This window comes from Zingiber officinale, chromosome 6A, assembly GCF_018446385.1.
Source record: "Zingiber officinale cultivar Zhangliang chromosome 6A, Zo_v1.1, whole genome shotgun sequence".
NCBI lineage: Eukaryota > Viridiplantae > Streptophyta > Magnoliopsida > Zingiberales > Zingiberaceae > Zingiber > Zingiber officinale.
This window is the reverse complement of record NC_055997.1, coordinates 111832485-111848883: the sequence shown is the minus strand read 5'-3', so window position 1 is coordinate 111848883 and position 16399 is coordinate 111832485.

Here is a 16399-nt window from a genome sequence, read left to right as displayed (position 1 = left end):
TCCTTACCAGGTCGAGCGACCTTGGCCTTCATAACTTATCTCGCGCTTGAACAGTCTTTGTGCCCGGCCGAACGGCATGGGTCATTTGCTTGCGAACCTAATCGGCTGGGAGGCCTTCACTTATTCGGGTGCTTGGCTCGGATAATCCATATGCCCCTTTTACCCAGCTTGGAGAACGTACTCCTGGCCGAACGGCTCAGGGTCTGCTTCGAGCATTTTGGCTTGGATAATTTATCTCCATCCGGAAGGTACTGGGTCTTTGATCCTCGAGCGCTTGGCTCGACCCATTTACCTCCGGCTAAGCGGCTCGTGGCCTTCATTTCTGGCCAATGCCTTATATTTGTTCTCTTGATTCTTCATTTCTGCATTTCCAGTATTAGTTGAAAAAAGTACATAGGATGATTTACATTGGCACACCTTTCACCCCGCCCGGTAAGGCTGGAGGTGGTTCGCGCTCCACGGCCTATCTAACTGCCGACCGTCCTCATCCTCCAAATAATACGCGCCCGAGCGGAGCTTTTCGATGATTTTGAAGGGACCTACCCACGGAGCTTCAAGCTTGCCGACGTCGCCGACCGGCTTGACTTTCTTCCAGACAAGGTCGCCGACCTGGAATGATCGGGGGATGACGCGCCGGTTGTAGTTTTGCTTCATCTGTTGACGGTACGCCATCAGCCGAACGGATGCCTTGGCACGCTCTTCGTCGACCAAATCCAGCTCCATATTCCTCCGCTCGGTGTTGCCTTCATCATAACACTGGACCCGGATGGACTCAACCCCGACCTCAACCGGAATGACCGCTTCACCTCCGTACACCAGATGAAAAGGTGTAATGCCCGTTCCTTCCTTAGGAGTTGTTCGGATGGCCCATAAAACGCTCGGCACTTCATCTGGCCAACTTCCTCCCAAGTGGTCGAGCCGAGCGCGCAGGATACGGAGAATTTCTCGGTTGGCCACTTCAGCTTGACCGTTGCTCTGAGGATAGGCCACGGATGTGAAATGTTGCTCAATGCCGTAGCTCTTGCACCAATCCTCTAACATCTTCCCTGTGAACTGCCGCCCGTTGTCGGACACTAGTCGACGAGGGATGCTGAAACGACAAATGATGTGTTGCCAGATGAATTTTTTAACCATTTGTTCAGTGATCTTTGCCAGCGGCTTCCACCCATTTGGAGAAATAGTCGACCGCCACTAGTAAAATTTCCTTTGTCCGGACGCCATCGGAAATGGACCGACAATATCCATTCCCATTGGTCGAACGGGCATGAAACGCTGACGCCTTCATTTCTTCGGCCGGTCGGTGGGAGAAGTTGTGATACTACGGCATGAAAGGCGTGTGGATACCGTCCGAGCGGCATCTGTTGGTAAAGTTGGCCAAAAGTATCCGGCCAAGAGGATCTTCTTGACCAATGAGCGCCCGCCGGATGACCCGCATGATCCTTGATGTACTTCCCGGAGGATGTAAGGTGAGTCCTCCGAGCTTACATTCAGCAATGGGCGCGAGAAAGCTTTCTTGTAAAGCTGATCTCCAATGAGTGTAAACCGACCGGCTCTTTCTCAGGAGCTGGGTTGCATATTCATCGGAGGGTGTGGTGCCCGAACGGAGGAATTCTATAATAGGTGTTCTCCAGTCGCTTGGAAACGTGAGGCCTTGCATCCGATCGACGTGTGCCACCAGCAGTACTTTTTCAATTGGTTGCTGAATGGCAACTGGTGTTATTGAACTTGCGAGTTTGGCATACTCGTCTGCTGCCTGGTTCTCCGTTCGGGGGATCTTCTGTATAAGAACCTCTCGGAAAGTAGCTTTGAGTTTTTCAAAGGCCTCAACGTAGAGTTTAAGCCGAACACTGTTGATTTCAAAGGTGCCAGAAAGTTGTTGAGCGGCCAACTGTGAGTCCGAATAGAGAGTCACCCGACCGGCACCCACATGCCGGGCTGCCTGCAATCCGGTTATGAGGGCCTCATACTCTGCTTCGTTGTTAGTAGCTTTGTAATCTAGCTGGACGGATAGGTGCATCTTCTCTTCTTGAGGTGAGAGCAGCAATATTCCAATCTCGCTTCCGAGCCGAGTAGAGGATCCATCTACATATATTCTCCACATATCTTCCGGCTCGGGCCTTTGCACTTCGGTCACAAAATCAGCCAGGGATTGGGCTTTGATCACCGAGCGGGGTTGATATTGGATGTCAAATTCACTTAATTCTGTCGTCCACTTGATGAGCCGTCCGGACGCTTCTGGATTCAACAGCACTCTTCCTAGTGGACTGTTCGTCCGGACGATGATGGTGTGAGCCAAGAAATAAGGTTGAAGGCGCCGAGCGGCTAGAATCAAAGCAAAAGCCAACTTCTCGAGCCCGGTGTAACGAGATTCAGCATCTTTTAAAATGTGGCTCAGAAAATACACCGGCTGCTCTTCGCCGCTCGCCTTCACAAGTGCTGATCCCACAGCATGCTCAGTTGACGACAGATAAATATAAAGTGACTCACCCCCGATCGGCTTAGCAAGAATAGGCAGAGAATTAAGATATGTCTTTAATTCTTCGAAGGCTCGATCACATTCTTCATCCCACTGGAACTTAGTAGCCTTGCGCAGGATCTTGAAGAATGGTAAGCTCCGGTCAGCGGTTTTGGAGATGAATCTGGACAAAGTAGTTATCCGACCGGTCAACCGTTGCACTTCCCTTGTATTTCTGGGAGGCGGCATGTCTTGCAGAGCTTTCACCTTGCTGGGGTTGGCTTCAATTCCCCGCTCAGTCACTATGTACCCCAAGAAACGCCCTCCTTTTGCTCCGAACAAGCACTTTTGAGGATTTAGCTTGACTCCATATTTGCGCAGCGTTCGGAAGGTTTCTTCCATGTCCTTGAAGAGATCGGCCGCTCGGACGGATTTGATAAGAATGTCGTCCACATAGACTTCCAAATTACGCCCGATCTGCTCCTTGAACACCTTGTTCATCAAGCGTTGATAGGTGGCCCCGGCATTCTTCAATCCGAACGGCATCACATTATAGCAATATGTCGGTAGTTCTGGCTTACTTTTCTTGATCTTCCGGGCGGCACTGATGATATCCTTGATAGGCGTCAAACATGCAGATTAATTCACAGCCGGCCACTGATCTATCCGAGGTAGAGGATAGAAGTCCTTGGGGCATGCTTTGTTTAAGTCCCGAAAGTCGATGCAGACTCTCCACTTGCCGCTCGGCTTGGAGACTAATACTACGTTAGCCAGCTCGGGAACTACACCTCGCGTATGTGGCGGCCTCCAAGTTTTTCCACTTCCGCTCGGATGATGGAGTTACGTTGAAATCTCTTTTTCTGCTTTATCGGCGTCCGTCGGACATGCAACTCATCTTTGTCTATGCTCGAAATTCGAGCAATTCATGTGTCGACCCGAACACATCATGATTTCGTCGGAGGCATTGGATCAACTCCTCCTTCGCTTCTCCTCCGATCGAGGCGATAAAGTTGTAGCCTCCGATCGAGTCGGGTGAATATGGACTTCCTCTTTTCCTCGTAAATTAGGGCGGGTGGCTTTTCGGTGATAGCATTTACCTCGATTCGAGCGCCTTCCGAGCGGAGTTCTGCTCGGACCATCTCTATGTAACACCGCCGAGCTGATCTCCCGTACTTTTCCCACTTTGTCCTCGACGGGAACTTCATCTTCGTGGAAGGGACGGTGGACTGAGATCGAGCTCCGGCGGAGGCCATGGCGAGAGGCGAGGAGAATCGACCACCACAAAATTTATTGTCTGGTCCTCTGGCGGCTCCTCTCCCAGAGGTAGCCGGTAGGATCATGTCCGGTGAACCTCGTGCCGTGAACCCATAGAGCGGCGTAGTCATGGGAAGCAGCTCGGCTCGATCAATTTGCAGCTGATCGAACGCCTTCTTGAATATAATGTTGACCGAGCTCCCTGTGTCAACAAATATGCGGTGAATAGTGTAATTTGCTATTACCGCTTTGACGAGCAGAGCGTCATCGTGGGGCACTTCTATTCCTTCCAAGTCCCCGGGCCCGAAAGTGATTTCCGGTCCGCTTGCTCGCTCTTGGCTACAACCAACTGCGTGAATTTGTAGTTGCCGGACGCCCGCCTTTCTGGCTCGGTTGGAATCTCCCCCGGTCGGCCCACCAGCAATAACATTGATCTCGCCCTGGGCAATATTACTTCTATTCTCCTCTTCCTGAGCGGACGGTCGGGACCATTCTCTGGACGCCCGTCGATTCTCCGGTCTTGGGGACCGGTGCCGATCGGGCGTCTGTCGATGTTGCCTCTCGGTGCATGTCCGGTCGGCTTCATGGGTCCTTTGTCTCCTGTCAATGGGAGTAGACCGCCGTTCGGCTTTCCTGGGACTAGGATTGACCACGAAGGGAAGACTTCGATAATCCCTCGTGTTGTGCGTATCCGTCTGGTGGAATGAGCAGAACATAGGGACCCACCTCTTCTTTGGCTTGGGCCGAGCTGCAGCCACTTCTTGTACGTGCGACCTGGCGTGGGGGGATCTTATTGCTTCGGCTCTCGGTCCTCTAGGGGGCTGCTGAGCGGCGTGCTGTTTCCGCTCGGCATGAATAGGTGCCAGCTCGGTAGGAGTTTCCTTTTTCCGGGCGGCTTGTGCTTCTTCTACGTTTATGTATTCATTGGCCCGGTGCAGCATATGATCATAATCTTGGGGCGGCTTTCGGATGAGCGACCGGAAGAAGTCCCCGTCCACAAGGCCTTGCGTGAAGACATTCATCATCGTCTCCGATGTGGCCGTTGGGATATCCATCGCCACTTGGTTGAATCGCTGGATATAAGCTCGAAGCGATTCTCTCGACTCTTGCTTGATGGCAAACAAGCTGACACTTGTCTTCTGATAACGCCGACTGCTGGCGAAGTGGTGGAGGAAGGCCGTTCGGAAGTCCTTGAAGCTAGTGATGGATCCGTCCGGCAACCTCCGAAACCACCGTTGAGCCGATCCCGAGAGAGTTGTAAGGAAGACGCGGCACTTTACTCCATCTGTATATTGATGGAGAGTAGCCGTATTATCAAACTTACCCAGATGGTCATCCGGGTCTGTTGTTCCATTGTACTCGCCGATCGTCGGAGGCACGTAATGCTTGGGCAAAGGGTCTCGTAGAATAGCCTCTGAGAATTGGCGATTGATCTGCTCGGGAGATGGGTCCGCTCGGGGAGCTTTCCCCTTTCTGGCGTCTCGCCTAGGCATTTCGTCGGAAGAAGATCCTCTATCTCTCCGAGATGGTGCGGCTTCAGGAGTGCGAAATAAGGCCCGGTGGAATGTGACGGTGGCTTGAGGTGCGTCCGCTCGGCCACCCGACGCAGATGTTGCTTGTTGCTCCGGCCGCTCGGCTACCTCTTTCTGTTTCTGCTCCACAAGTTTGGCGGCCCTCATCTCGACCAGAGCGTCCAACTCTTCTTGTGAGAGTGCCACATTGTGTATTCTTCCAGCCTCGTCCATTGTCTCTGTTCGGATGCAGGTGCGTTCCCACAGACGGCGCCAAATTGATCCTATCCGAACCAGGGGTCAACGAACGCTGGGGACGTGGCGCTCCCTGCTGGATCCTCGAGTGCTTCGGCGAACCTGCAACAAAATCGAGCCGGGAGGGGTGTCCCGGCGACGGCCCTCCGACGCTCAAGTCAGGCGAGGAAATAGCAAAGAAGTGGCTTTTAAGTAGAAGACTCGTGTACCTCCGGTGAAGAAATGGAGATCTTATATAGACCTCTCAAAGAAGCCTGGGCGCGCCAATCAAAGCAACCACCTCCTTTTGACCATGCCCAGGTATGGGTCTGTCAGAAGGGCCATGCCCAGACATGGATCTGTCAGGAAGACGTCCATGAGGCCATACTGCTACTGTATCAACCTTTCCATGATGTGACGGCGAGATCTTCCATCGTGCAATCTTGTGTACGGCCCAACCATCAGACATGCCTTCTCTGACATCCCAGATCCCGAGACAAGCGAATAGGCCGCTCGGCTACCTTTGTACCCTCGCCCTTATCTTGGCCGAACGGGCGACCCGCTCGGCCCTTCGATCCTAGCCGAGCGGGATACGGGCAACCCGCTCGGCCCTTCGATCCTCCTGCCTTAACGTCGGAAACCCAAGCCCATGGATGGGTTATCTCTAGCTCCGCTCGGACCCTTCAGAGGGTGGGCCCCCCCATTCTTACCGCCGGATCAATGGGCAATGCTACTAAGGTGGCGGTTGTTGCAGTGGGAGACGTCTACTTATCTTTTGATAGGAATAGAATTTTGGTTTTAAAAAATTATCTTTATGTACCCAGTTTTAGAAAGAATTTAATTTCAGTTTCTAAACTATATTTGGATGGATATTCTATTTCTTTTAATGACAATGTGGTTATAAAGAGAAATAGGGTTATTATTTGTTCTGGTGCATTAGTTGACAATTTATATACTTTAAATCCAATTTCTCTCACAATACAAAATATGAAAATTAATAACACATTTTCTAACTCTAATAAGAGAAAGGAACCTTCGGAAATGAACCAGACATATATTTGGCATCTAAGGCTTGGACATATTAATTTAAGTAGGATTCAAAGGCTTTTAGCCGATGGACTCTTGGGTTCATTAGTGTTGGAAAACTTTTCAACTTGTGGATCTTGCTTAGAAGGTAAAATGACCAAGAGACCTTTCAAGGCCAAGGGGTATAGAGTCAAAGATGTGTTAGAACTGGTTCATTCTGATTTGTGTGGTCCTATGTCTATCCAGGAAAGAGGTGGTTTTGAATACTTTGTCTCCTTTATAGACGATTATTCGAGATACGAATACATTTACTTGATGCACCGCAAGTCTAAGTGCTTTGATAAGTTCAAAGAGTACAAGGCTGATGTGGAGAAACGTCTTGGTAAAAGTATCAAGACACTACGGTCTGATCATGATGGCGAATACCTCTTAGGAGAGTTTAAAAATTACTTATTAGAGGTCGGGATTCAATCCTAGTTATCCGCACCCGGTACTCCCCAACAGAATGGTGTGGCAGAACAAAGGAATATGACTCTTATGGAGATGGTTAGATCAATGATGAGTTATTCAGAATTATCAAATTCATTTTGGGAATATGCTCTAGAAACGGTAACACACATTCTGAACTTGGTACCTTCTAAATCAGTACCCTCTACTCCCACAGAATTGTGGAATGGGCGAAAGCCTAGTCTAAGACATATTCAAATTTGGGGTAGTCCAGCACATGTGTTGAAAGTAGATGCTGATAAGTTAGAATCTCGTACAGAAGTTCGCGTGTTTGTGGATTATCCTAGAGGAACGAAAGGTGGTTTATTTTATAGTCCTAAAGACCAAAAGGTCATTGTTAGCACCAATGCCCAGTTTTTAGAAAAGACTATATTATGGACCATAAGCCCAGAAGTAAAATTGTTCTAGAAGAAATAAGAGAGGACACGACTACTTTAATACCAACAGTACAAGATGAAATACCACAAGAAACTGCAACACGTGTTACAAATGATGCACAGTTACAGACAGTGCCTCGTCATAGTGGGAGGGTTGTTAGGCAACCTGAGAGATTCATGTTTTAGGGAGAGTCTTCGGACTTGATCCCGGGAAAACATGAACCTGATCCCCGTGTTGGAGTGTATACGGAAAGCCTAAGCTTTGTAAACATTCATTATGAATAAAGAATCATATTTGGTCAAATTGTCTACATTTAGTTGTAGTTGTTCAATTAATTTATACTGTAGATAACATAGTATGTGGTGCCACATGCAGAAGATGATGTTATCAGTACCTTATAAATTATAAACAGTAGCTCACGATCAAAATGGAAAAGAACAAACCATTAGAAGGTCGTAGTGTAATTAGGTATCAGTTTATCTTGACTGTATAATTACACTAGTACACTTAGAGTGTATTGAGTAGGACCATTTGAGGTCGTTTCTTTTATACTGATTTTATAAAGAAACAAAGACCTCGGTTATTATGGAAGTGTGTGCTCTTAATCCTGATATAATAACAAGCACATATATTTGATATTTATTTCTTTAATTTATCAATGGGTGAGATTTAGTTCGATGAATCAATAAGCCCGATAAGTTGAGAAATGGTATCACTTATAGTGCGTGTTGTTGATTATAGAAGGAAACTGTGTCCTAGAGATACTAGGTTGATAATGTCCCCAAGAGGAGCTCATAAGGATTGTCATGTTAAACCCTGCAGGTGGACTTAGTCCGACATGACGATAAGGTTGAGTGATACTACTCTTGGACTAAGATATTAATTAAATGAGTTGTCAGTAACTCACTTAATTAGTGGACATTCGATATCTTAAACACAGGGAGACTAACACACTCATAATAAGAAGGAGCCCAAAAATGTAATTTGGGATTGGTGCGGTAGTTCAATAATAGTTCTCTAGTGGAATGAATTATTATTGATAAAATTAAGTTGTGTGTTCGGGGCGAACACGGGATGCTTAATTTTATCGGGAGACCAAAACCAATTCCTCCTCTCGGTCCCTATCGTAACCTCTTATTTATAGAATACTATACCCACCTTCTATACCCACCAATAGGGGGCCGACCAAGCTAGCTTGGGAACCAAGCTAGGGTCGGCCTAGGTATAAGATTGGGTGGCCGACCCTAGCTTGAACCCAAGCTAGTGGGGGCCGGCCAAATTAAATTAAAAAATAAATTTAATTTTAATTTTTATTATTATGTGGAAGATATAATTTATTAAAGAGAATTAAAATTAAAATATCTCTCTTGTAAAAGATCTACAATAGATTAAAGAAAGAGATTAGATCTCTTTCCTTATTTGTAGATTGGTGAGATATTTTATTTTCTCTTTAAAAATTATTCACATGTTGTAAAATTAAAATTATGGAAATTTCTTTTTATCAACCATGAAGAGATTTTTGAAGAGAAATTTTAATTTTAAAATTTCCAGAAACAAATTAGGGAGTTTTAATTGTTGATTGAAATTTTATTTGTCTTCATGTGGCCGGCCACTATTGATTTAATTGGGAAATTTTATTTTATTTTTCTCAATTAAATTATGTCAAAGAAATTAAGGAAATTTTATTGTAATTAAATTTCCTAATTTGCCTAGGCCAAGGAATATAAAAGAAGGGGTGAGGGTGCCTTCATGAGATACAACCTCTATTATTTCTCTCCCTCTTTTGTTCCTTGGTGTGGCGGCCATCATCATCCTCTCCCTCTCTTCCTCTTGTGGTGGCCGAACCTCTCTCTCCCCTTGAAGCTCTTGTGGTGGCCGGATACTACTTGGAGAAGAAGAAGAAGAAGGAGAGAAAGCTAGCATCTCTTGAAGCTTGGTTGGTGTTTTGATTTTCTTCCTTGGTGAAGCTTCCTTATTGTGGCCGAACCTAGCTAGGAGGAGAAGAAGGTGGTTGGTGGTTTCTCATCTCGGAAGATCGTTGCCCACACAACGTCCGAGGTTAGAAGAGGAATACGATAGAAGATCAAGAGGTCTTTCTAGAAGGTATAACTAGTAGTTTTTCCTTTTCCGCATCATACTAGTTATTTATGGAAATAATACCAAATACAAGAGGCTTACATTCTAGTATTTCGAATATGTTTTTCGATGTTGTGTTCTTTTGTTTTATTTATCCTTGTGATTTGATTGTTCTTTTCGGTTAACCTAAAGTTATTTTAGGAAATTAAATATTAGCTTTCTATAAAAGGTTTTGTCTAGTCGGTGGTGGTTGCTCCCGTATCCAAGAAGGCCATGTGCCTCGCCACGTCAGTACTGGGAATCAATTATGGAAATTAATATTTAATGGAATTAATAACTTAAGGTGATTTGGGTCGAACGTGTTAAGTTCTGGAGGAGACCCAAGTCAAAATCTAAAAGAACGAATAGATTAAGTTTTGGATCAAACGTGTTAAGTTCCGCAGGCGATCCAAAATTTAATTTAAAAGAACACATGGTAGCTAAGAAAAGGTTCAGACCTTTGTACAAAATTTTTGTACAGTGGAACCTCTAGGTTTTCCGAGTAGCAACCAACACCCCGGACATATGACGAAGCACTCCAAGATAAAGATGCAGTATATTGGCAAAAGACAATGAATTCTGAAATAGAATCTATGTATTCTAATAAGGTCTGGGAGCTTGTAGAACCACCAAATGGTGTAAAAGCCGTTGGATGCAAGTGGATCTACAAAAGGAAAAGAGGGACATGCGAGAAAGTAGAAACCTTCAAAGCAAGGCTTGTTATGAAAGGATACACTCAGAAAGAGGGAATCGATTATGAGTGTTGGTTAGTCCTAGGAAGATCGTACCGGTTCCACTGTACAAAAATTTTGTACAAGTGTCGAACCTTTCCTAAATAATCTATTGTGTTCTTTAGAAATTAAATTAGGAATCGCAAATGGAACTTAACATTATTGATTCTAAATTTAACTTATCTGTTCTTAATGGTTTAGACTTGGATCACAAGCGGAACTTAATACTATTGATCCAAATCCACCTACGTTATAAATTCAATTAAATATTAATTTCTAAAATTGACTTTCAGGTTAAATATGGCGAGACACTAGGCCTTCTTGGATACGGGAGCAACCACCACTTCCTTGACAAAGCCTTTTAAGGAAAGCTAATATTTAATTTTCTTATATAACTCTAGGTTTAACTAAAAAGAACAATCGAATCACAAATTCAAAAAAACAAAAAACACAAATTCGAATAACAAATCCTAAAAACTAAAATCTATTGCGTCTTGTGTTTGGAATTCATACAAAAAAAATAACTAGCATGATGCGAAAGAAAATTACTAGTTATACCTTCTCTTTGTATGCTAATGACCTCGAGATCTTCTGCCGTATTCCTCGCCTCGCCTTAGACGTCGTGTGGGCGACGATCCTCCAAGATGAACACCACCCAAAGCCTTCTTCTTCTTCTTCAATATTCAGCCACCACCAACACAAAGAACAAAAGAGAGCAAGGGGAAAGAGAAGAGGAAAGGGGTCGACCACAAGAAGAGTCTCCACCAAGAGAATAAGAATTGTTATCTCATGAGGCCTCCCCTCCCCTTCTTTTATATTACTTGCCCAAGGCAAATAAGGGAAGACTTTTTACAAAAATTAAAATCTTCCTCTTGTTATTCCTTTTTCCTTTTAATTTTTCTTTTTCTTTCCTCTTGATTGAATCAATCATCAATCATGATTTGATTTAATCTTTTATTGGCCGACCCCTTGCTTGGGCACCAAGCAAGGGTGGCTGACCACATCATCAAGGAGAGAAAAATAATTTTTATAAAATTTTATAAGAAGAAATCCTCTTATAAAATTTTACAAGCTCTCTTTCCTATTGTGAATGTTAAAAAAGGAAAGTTTTAAAAAATTAAAACCAAGTTTTAAAATTTAAAACTTCTCTACTAAAATTTCCTTTTTTAACCATAGTTACAAAATTAAAAGATTTAAAATTTAAAACTTCTCTTCCTTTTTTCTAAAACCATGAGGATGGTTAAAAAAGGAAAGTTTTAAAACTTTTAAACCATGTGACCTAATTCAAATAAGGAAAGTTTTATATTTTAAAAACTTTCTTTTAAAGCTTGTAGTTTTCTACAAAGAGAAGATTTTAAAAATTCAAAACACCCCCTTATATTTGAATTATTGTAACCGGCCCCTTTGCACAAAGCAAAGGCCGGCCACCTTGAAGGAATTCATGGCCGGCCCTTGGCTTGGTCACCAAGCCTTGGGCCAACCCTTCTTGGACACCAAGATGAGCTTTCATTGGATGGACTTGAGGCTTTAATGAGGCTACGACAGGGACCTATAGGAGAAATTGGTTTTGACCTTCTGATGAGCTTGAGTATCCCGTGTTCACCCCGAACACACAATTCAAGTTCATCAATAATAACTCATTCCACTAGAGAGTTATTATTGCACTACCGCACCAATCCCAAATTACATTATGGACTCCTTTTTATCATGAGTGTGTTAGTCTCCCTGTGTTTAAGATAACGAATGCCCACTAATTAAGTAAGTTACTAACAACTCACTTAATTAATATTTAAGTCCAAGAGTAGTATCACTCAACCTTATTGTCATGTTGGACTAAGTCCACCTGCAGGGTTTAACATGAAAATCTTTATGAGCTCCTCTTGGGGACATTCTCAACCTAGATAACTAGGACACAGTTTCCTTCTATAATCAACAACACACACTATAAGTAATATCATTTCCCAACTTATCGGGCCTATTGATTTATCAAGCTAAATCTCACCCTTCGATAAGTTAAAGAAATAAATACTAAATATATATGTTTGTTATTATATTAGGATTAAGAGCGCACACTTCCATAATAACTAAGGTCTAGTTCTTTTATTAAGTCAGTACAAAAAGAATTTACCTAAAATGGTCCTACTCAATATACACAGAATGTACTAGTGTAATTTATTAGTCAAGATAAACTAATACCTAATTACACAACGACTATTCCAATGGTTTGTTCCTTTCCATCTTAGTCATGAGCAACTGTTTATAATTTATAAAGAATTGATAACATGATCTTCTATGTGTGACACCACACACCATGTTATCTACAATATAAATTAATTAAACAACTACACTTAACAAATAAAATGTAGATATTTGATCAATGTGATTCTTTTATTTCATAAATAAATGTTTATAAAAGCTAGGCTTTTAGTATACACTCTAACAATGAGGAGACCTGTTCACCGGTAGCTATGCTTAAGTCTATCCGGATACTCTTATCCATTGCTGCTCATATGAATTATTAGGTTTGGCAAATGGATGTCAAGACATCTTTCCTTAACGGAAGTCTTGAAGAAAACATCCATATGAAGCAACCAGAGGGATTCATTGAAAAAGGCAAAGAGCATCTAGTGTGCAAACTCAATTGGTTTATTTATGAACTGAAGCAAACTTCAAGATCTTGGAACATTCGGTTTAATGAAGTAATCCAGTCATATGAATTTATTCAGTGTCCGGATGAGTTTGTGTATACAGAAAGTGTAACGGAAACATGGTGGTATTTCTTGTACTATACGTACATGATATTTTGTTAATTGGCAACAATGTCAAAGTGTTATCAGTCGTAAGGGTATGGTTGTCCAAACAATTCGATATGAAGGACTTAGGAGAATGTGCACATATCCTTGGGATCAATGTTATATGGGATCGCAAGAAAAGGATGTTGTGTCTATCTCAAGTTTCATATATAGATACAATCCTTGCTCGTTTTAGCATGCAAAACACTAAGAAAGGATTCTTACCTTTTAGGCATGGAGTAGCTTTATCTAAAGAAATGTCTCCGAAGACATCAAAGGAGATAGAAGACATGAAGGCAGTTCCTTATGCTTCGGCTGTGGGAAGCCTAATGTATGCAATGTTGTGTACGAGATCAGATATCTGTTTTGCCGTAGGCATGGTTAGCAGATATCAAAGTAACCCTGGACAAGGATATTGGACTACTGTAAAGCATATATTGAAGTATCTTAGAAGGACTAAAGATTATATGCTAGTTTACCAAGCAGATGATCTGCTCCCTGTGGGTTACACGGATTCAGACTTCCAATCAGATAGGGACAATAGTAAGTCTACATCAGGCTATGTATTACTTTAGGAGGTGGAGCCATTGCATGGAGGAGTGTTAAGCATAAATGCGTTTCAGACTCAACCATGGAAGCTGAGTATGTGGCAGCCTCTGAGGCAGCCAAAGAAGCTATATGGCTTAGGAACTTCCTAATGGACTTAGATGTGATTCCTGGTTTGCCCAAAATCATCACAATTTATTGTGATAATAGCGGTGCAGTTGCAAACTCGAAGGAACCACGAGCCCATAAGGCGAGTAAACATATAGAGCGCAAGTACCACCTGATACGAGACATCGTCAAGCAAGGAGAAGTTGTTGTCGCCAAGATTACATCAGCAGATAACCTGGTAGATCCTTTCACTAAGGCCCTTCCGGCGAAATCTTTTGATCGACATGTGGAGGGGATGAGAATCAGATGTATGCCAACAGATATGACAGCTTAGTCTTTTAGTATAAGTGGGAGATTGTTAGTGTATATACTAAAAGCCTAGCTTTTGTAAACATTTATTTTGAAATAAAGAATCACATTGGTCAAAAATATCTACATTTGTAGTTGTTCAATTAATTTATATTGTAGATAACATGATGTGTGGTGTCACACACAGAAAATTATGTTATCGGATCATTATAAATTATAAACAGTAGCTCACGGCTAAGATGGAAGGGAACAAACCATTGGAGTAGTCGTAGTGTAATTAGATATTAGTTTATCTTGACTAATAAATTACACTAGTATACTCTGAGTATATTGAGTTGGACCATTTAAGGTAAGTTCTTTTATACTGACTTAATAAAAGAACTAGACCTTAGTTATTATGGAAGTGTGTGCTCTTAATCCTAATATAATAACAAGCACATATATTTAGTATTTATTTCTTTAACTTATCAAAAGGTGAGATTTAGCTTGATAAATCAAAAGGCCCGATAAGTTGAGAAATGATATTACTTATAGTGTGTGTTGTTGATTATAGAAGGAAACTGTGTCCTAGTAATCTAGGTTGAGAATGTCCCCAAGAGGAGCTCATAAGGATTGTCATGTTAAACCCTGCAGGTGAACTTAGTCCGACATGACAATGAGGTTGAGTGGTACTACTCTTGGACTATGACATTAATTAAAGTGAGTTGTCAGTAACTTAATTAAATTAATGGACATTCGATATCTTAAACACAGGGAGATTAACACACTCATGGTAAGAAGGAGCCCATAATGTAATTTGGGATTGGGGCGGTAGTGCAATAATAGCTCTCTAGTAGAATGAGTTATTATTATGAACTTGAGTTGTGTGTTCGGGGCGAACACGGGATACTCAAGCTCATCGAGAGGCCAAAACCAATTTCTCCTCGAGGTTCCTGTATAGCCTCAATAAAGCCTCAAATCCACTCATGAAAAGTCTATCTTGGTGTCCAAGAGAGGGTCGACCCATGGCTTGGTGACCAAGCCATAGGGGTCGGCCACTTCCTTCTCAAAGGGGCTGACCCTTTGCTTGGTGCCCAAGCAAGGAGGGGCCGACCACCATAATCCAAATTAGGAGGGGTGTTTTGAATTTTTAAAATATTTCTTTGTAGATAACTACAAGTTTTAAAAGAATGATTTTAAATTTACAAAACTTTCCTTATTTGAATTAGGCCACATGGTTTAAAAGAAAGTTTAAAAGTTTTAAAACTTTCCTTTTTTAACCATCCTCATGGTTTTGAAAAAAAAAAGGGAGTTTTAAATTTGAAACTTTCTATTTTTGTAACCATGTTAAAAAAAGAAATTTTAGAAGAGAAGTTTTAAATTTTAAAACTTGGTTTTAATTTTTTAAAACTTTCCTTTTTTAACATCCACAATAGGAAATTATAAGAGATCTTGTAAAATTTTATAAGAGCTTTTCCTCTTTGCTTATAAAATTTTTACAAAGATTATTTTCCTTCTTTTAAGGGCCGGCCACCCTTGCTTGGTGCCCAAGCAAGGGGACGACCAATCAATCAATTAAAGGAGAAAAGGGAAAATAAAAGGGGAAAAGGAAAAAACAAGAGGAAGATTTTAATTTTTGTAAAAATCTTTTCCTTATTTGCCTTGGGCAAGTATTATAAAAGAAGGGGAGGAGAGGCCTCATGAGACATCAATTATTATTCTCTTGTTGGAGCTCTCTCTTGTGACCGGCCCTCTCCCTTTCCTTTCCCCTTGCTCTTTTTTACTTCTTTGTGGTGGTGGTGGCCGGATTTTAGAGAAGGAGGAAGAAATTTTTAGGTGAGGTTCATCTTGGAGGATCGTCGCCCACACGACGTCCAAGAGGAGGCAAGGAATACGACAGAAGATCTCAAGGTTATTAGCATACAAAGAAAAGGTATAACTAGTAATTGTTTTCCGCATCATGCTAGTTTTCCTTTGTATGAATTTCAAACACAAGAGACATATGATTCTAGAGTTTCGAATTTGTGATTCGAGTTTGTGTTTTTTATTTGTTTTTCGAATTTGTGATTCGATTGTTCTTTTTTGGTTAAACCTAGAGTTATATAAGGAAATTAAATATTAGCTTTCCTTAAAAGACTTTGTCTAGGCGGTGGTGGATGATCCCATACCCAAGAAGGACTAGTGCCTCGCCATGCAGTTCTGGAAGCCAATTTTGAAAATTAATATTTAATTGAATTTATAACATAGGTTGATTTGGATCAATAATGTTAAGCATCGTTTGCGATCCAAATCTAAACCATTAAGAACAGATAAGTTAAATTTGGAATCAATAATGTTAAGTTTCGTTTGTGATTCCTAATTTAATTTCTAAAGAACACAATAGGTTGTTTAGGAAAGGTTCAACATTTGTACAAAATTTTTGTATAGTGGAACCGGTACGATCTTCCTAGGACC